The sequence below is a fragment of the Amblyomma mixtum genome, chromosome 1, assembly GCF_055824585.1.
Source record: "Amblyomma mixtum isolate Tamu chromosome 1, ASM5582458v1, whole genome shotgun sequence".
Taxonomy (NCBI): domain Eukaryota; kingdom Metazoa; phylum Arthropoda; class Arachnida; order Ixodida; family Ixodidae; genus Amblyomma; species Amblyomma mixtum.
This window is the reverse complement of record NC_143012.1, coordinates 73,186,906-73,192,443: the sequence shown is the minus strand read 5'-3', so window position 1 is coordinate 73,192,443 and position 5,538 is coordinate 73,186,906. Positions and strand designations below refer to the sequence as shown.

At 43.9% G+C, this 5,538-nt stretch overlaps 1 non-coding gene across 1 annotated transcript; it reads right to left on the bottom strand.

The window, feature by feature from the left end:
* Window positions 1–380: 380 nt before the first annotated feature.
* TRNAS-GCU (transfer RNA serine (anticodon GCU)) lies at window positions 381–453 on the bottom strand. Its single transcript has one exon. It is a non-coding gene; the product is annotated as a tRNA-Ser (tRNA).
* Between the last annotated feature and the right edge of the window lie 5,085 nt (window positions 454–5,538).

Genomic DNA, 5,538 nt, shown 5'->3' with positions numbered 1-5,538 from the left:
AGATACTGTTGTCGAAAAATAGACGATAATGGTCCATTTTTAGGATACGTAGAACATCTTTCTTTTAAAGTGTTTCCATCGCTAGCATGGAGCAGTTAATGCTGCCATAAACAACCAGTGGGGAACGCTTTCGACGACAGGAAAAACGCTAACAGAGAAAACTGCAAGATTGCCGTCGGGTGATCTGCCGAAATATTGATTGTTATAGTGAAATTTAGGTTTGGTTTGGTGTATGGGGTTTAACATCCCAGAGAGACTCGTGTTATGAGGGACGCCGTAGCGATGTACTCCGGAAATTTCGACCACCTGGGGTTCTTTAACGTGCACTGAGATCGCACAGTACACGGGCCTCTAGAATTTCGTCTCCATAGAAATTCGACCGCCGCGGACCGGGATCGAACCGGCGTCTTTCGGGTCAGCAGCCGAACGCCGTAACCATTGAGCCACCGCGGCTGCATAGTGACTAGATTATATGAAAAAATTGCGTTCATAAACTGTTCCCGATGCTTGTTTCCCACTTCCCGCTGCCGTTTCCTGCTTTAAACGTCGACTGCTTGATGGATTGGTTCTATGCGAATCCTGTAAGCATTCGCCGGTTCTTGTAGGAGAGCAATGAGTGTCAGAAATGAACATGTTGCTTGCAGTGCACGCAAAAAAAAACATCGTTTTCAAAAGCAGCCCAGCGTATCAGGATGGTTCCAGATGACTCGACCTCATCTCGATGGCTCACGTCCACTGAAGGTAGGCGTTCACAGTTTTCGGTTACGACGTGCTATGTTGCAAACGACGCACGTTTCAAAGATAGCATATCGTACAGGTTTCCGCATTAGGGCATCCGAAAACCGAAGCGGACCGAAGCAGCCGGCCATTTAGTGGGCACTTCCATCGAACGGGCTCATACTGGGACTGTAACAACCGCCAGAGCGTGAAAATTCGGGGGCCACTTTGACGACCTAAAGTGCGCGACGCGAAAGGCTTGCCACGCAACTGTGGCCGCACGGCCGCTGGCACACACACGAGGCGGGTATGGAGCGACTTGGTTTGGCTAGCCATGACTAACTGGGTCATGACTAATTAGTCATGACCCATGACTTACTAGTCATTATTTATTTCTTGACTAACTAGTCATGATAGGTTAATGACTAACTAGCAATGACTAGCTAATTGATGACTGGGTAATGACAGCTAGTCATGACTAATTAGGTGGTGACTAGCCAGTCATGATTCGTTAATGACAAACTAGTCATGTCTGGTTAATGACTATCTAGTCATGACTAGCCAGCCATGAAAAACCAGTTATGACTAGCCAGTCATTAACCAGTTATAACTACTCATGACTGGTTAATGACTAACTAGTATGACTAACTAGTCATGACTGCTTAATGAGTAACCAGTCATGACTAGTCATGACTAATGACTAACCAGTCATGGATAACTATGACTAATGACTAACCAGTCATGACTTGTTAATGACTAACTAGTCATGACTAACAAATCATGACTAACTAGACCTGTGTGATTAATGACTAACTAATGACTAACCAGTCGTGACTGGTTAGTCATCACTAGGTAGTCATTAACCAATCATGACTAACTAGTCATGAGTGGTTAATGACTAGTTCAAATGCCAAATGCGCCAAAAAAATGCCAAATTCAAATGCCAAATTCCAAAGGCGCTGGATCGATCTCGATCAGTCTCGACAGTTGTTTTTTTAAGTAGTGACGCCGAAACGCGGACACATCTGCCGACACGGCTGCCGACAAGGCTGCCGACAAGGCTGTCGACACGGCTGCTAACGACAGTATGAGGCATTAAAGGCTTTCGCCTTAAAAAGTGCCTGCTGAGAGGCGTACAAGCAGTTCTGTGGGTTCAAGACTCAACGAAAATACCGTAAGGTGCAAACAAATTTGTACCGTTAGTGTCCGTGCAACTTAGCAACTGAAATTCGATTACCGAAAAGAATTTAAAGGCGAGCGGCGATGAAACCGATTTAGACTTTCATATAACCGGGAAGTCTAATGCGGGAAGTATTAATGCATCAGGTCATTAATAATAATTTCGATAATAAGCTCGGAGGAAGAGAAGATACATGTCGCCATCGTCAAAGCATGGGGGCACTGAGCTGTCCGCCGTGCCCAAGATGAAAGCCAGGAACGCAACATAAAAAATAAGAAGTCAAAAGCTGTGCTGCCTGCAGAGAAAATTTCGTGATTCTCCAAAATCTTTGCACAAGTTAGAGCATTCTACACATAATTTTCGTATATGTGTTTGATCCTTGCCTCTGATCAAAAGCTTCCGCAGTTTAAACTAGCACTTCTTTAAATTAGAATTTCAGTTGCCGGTACTATTTCTTGGAATATGTTTTGTCGTATTGTGTGCTGCTCGGGAAAAAAACACATAATACAACATTTTGGGCGAGTTGGTTACCTACATTCATTATTACAGCGCAACGACGGAACACAACAAGAAGGGGACACAACAGCGCTGTGTCAACTAAATTTTATTCGAGACCAGTAGGGTTTTTATACCACCTGGCGATCAGAACAGGAAAAACAAATACAAGAAGGCTACAGTCATGCGCAAGGGTACAAGAAGCTGTTGTGTGCCGTCGTTGCGCTGTAATAATGAATGAAAAAAAGACAGTAAATAAATATTTTCAATTCTATACCCTTCTAAAACAAATGTGCATACGTTTAGCAATGCAGGAAAAATAGTATCTGGATGAATCTTCGTTAACAACCTTTTGCACAAGCCTTCCTTTTTTTTTGCTATGGCACAGATATTTCAAATGGGGGAAAAAATTGTGGTATTGGAAAGCAGGATGTTAAGGATTATAAACGCTTTGTAGAACAACGTTTAAAACGACATGAAAATAATCCAAGACAGCGATTGGCCGGTGTAAATGGCAGTAGTTTTGTTTTTATTTTTCTTTTCTTCTTAATACATCTCTTGAAGATTAGGATGTATCGAGGTTTCTGCATCCGTAAATGAGAGGCATCCCGAGGCCACGTGTGATGATTTCAATCTCTTGAAGCAGGGTCCCTGCAAATCATGTCCCTGCATGCATCTAAAAAAAAACACTTGTTTATAGTTCCCTATTCGTAAATAGCCGTTGCAGATGCCAAATAATAAAATTATTTTTGCTGAAAACTGCCATGTAATATTTAATTACTTCCGCCGTTCGTTACTGAAGGGCTAAGGCAGTGTCATATGGATACGATATTGACGTGAACCATAACTTCCGTATTATCTTATTTGTACCGTCTTCAAGCAAACGTTTCAACAGCCCGGCGGTTCCGAAGTGACCAAATATTAACATTAGCGTCTGGAATTTTAATTTCCGACAGATTATAAAACTTGGGCTGTAGTGGCCGGCTCTGCAGCTTAAGGAAAGAAAATAAACGGTGCAAGAAATTGGGTGAACAAACTTTTTTTCCCCTTTCCTTGAACTCCTCCTGTGATCTTTTCCTTTTAGAACGCACTTATGGAAGTGGATACACTTCGCTAAAGGAGACATAATTTTTGCAGGTGGCGCCACTGCACTCGTTGGGCGGCTGCCAGAAACAGCCTCAGTTTGGTTGCAAATATTTTTATACTCCTTTAGCTCCCTTTCTGGACCATAATAAATACAGTGAATTAACTTTTCACGGACTTGCCTTATAATGAAAGTTCGCAAAATTATCATACGCTTAACTTCACCGCAAAGAAAAAACAAATAATATGAAATTACGGGTCTACAACTGCTGGGTAAATCCTCTCGCGTACGGCTTGGAGCCGCATTCAAGCCCGTTTGTAGTAAAGTGCACCTCACGATTGCAGTGAAGTAAAGGAAAAGGTTGGCTAACAATTAATTATATCTCCTGAAGAAATTAGTTAGGCTGTTGAAATGAAAGAGAAGCCCATTAATATAAATTTTTATATGCCCATTTTTGCTCACAAAGTTAGGGACAATTTTCGGCTGCTTCACTATTTCAAATGTGTGATCGCCACTCCACTAGTCCCTGTCTTCTGACACATCCACCAGCAGCGCAAAGGTATAATTACACTGAATAAAGCCTTAAAGGTGATTCAGGAAGATAGAGATCTGAGGTAGCTGTAATGCGATGGACATATTGTCTTTTGCAAGTTGTGTGCATAGGAATTTTTTGGCGTGAGTGTTATGTAGATTTGCACACCTTCCCTATGTGCGCAAACACAGCTGCGACCTTCAGCTACATTTTCCAGTATAAATTAGGATGCGGGGGTAGGGGAGGGGAGCGAAAGGTCGCTGGGAGCGATTAGTGATCCTCCCCTCTTGTCAAGAAATACCTGTGCCGTTCATAGCCTAACATTGCTGGTGTTGTGATTTGAACCGGCCAGCAACACTGGCTTTTGTGTTTTGGCAGGCCTACACTTGAGCTGTTCCTTGGGCTGCTATACCATGATCTATGCCTTGTTATACCGATACCATGTTATACCTTGAGCTATCCCTTGTTATGCCTTGTTATACCGATACCTCGTTCTACCTTGAGCTATACTTTCAGTTGTTTCCCTCCGGCTGCGCGGTTCCCTTGAGCCATTAGTGCCTGAGCGAGGTCATTAAGCTAAGTGTTTGGAGAGGCGCGTTTTACGAGAGCAGCCCTCATCTACCGGACAGCCGGCTGGCGCGGGTTATGAGCATGTTTGCAAATTTTATGCTGAAGTGGGCGTTAACTGTAACGCATTCCACTTTCCTGCTAACGAGCTATACTACCTCTAACAAAACTCTTCAAGAAATATCGAAAAAGTAAAATTTCAAATTGCGATCATCACGAAAACAAAAAAAACGTGGTAGAGTTTTCGCCCTGCAGGAACCTTCCTGGCATATTTCATTATAACATGCTTTTATTTTTTACGTATCATTACTGCCTACAGATTTATGTTATCACAGAGATGTTATCCCACCTACACACATGTTGTCACACCGAGAGATTGAAAAATAATTTTGTGAGACGTATTAGGCTGACTACTTTGTTCATGAGGCTCACCTCGTTGAAGGACTACCAATACGTCCGTGCTTTTGCAGCCCCGTCAGTCGCATTTCTTGTACACCGTGCGCTCACTACCACCTCCCACCCCTAAGACTACACAGACATAGATTACCTCTTCATCGAACTCGTGCCGCAGTGGACTCGGGATACTAGTCTCTTCATCCTCAGCATGTAGAGCTACCCGAAGTTCCAGCTGCCGGCACGACTTCGACCGACTCTTCCCGCTTGCCAAGCACGCCCACAAATGTCCTGCACTTATTGTAGGGGACTTCAACTCCTCGCGCACAGCCTGGGGCTATACATAGCCGTACCCCCAAGATGCGCAGGGTATGGCTTGCCGCTCAGCAGGCCCCACCACCCCTACTCGCACGGGGAACAGCGTAAGCGCAGAGACTACTTCGACAAAACCTAACGCTTCATGTTGTAATACCGAGGAAAGTCTGGGTAGTGATCCCTACATTATCGAGATTCTCCGACAAGCAGGCCCAACAAGCCGACCACCCCCTCTGTGGTGCTACCATTAAGAAG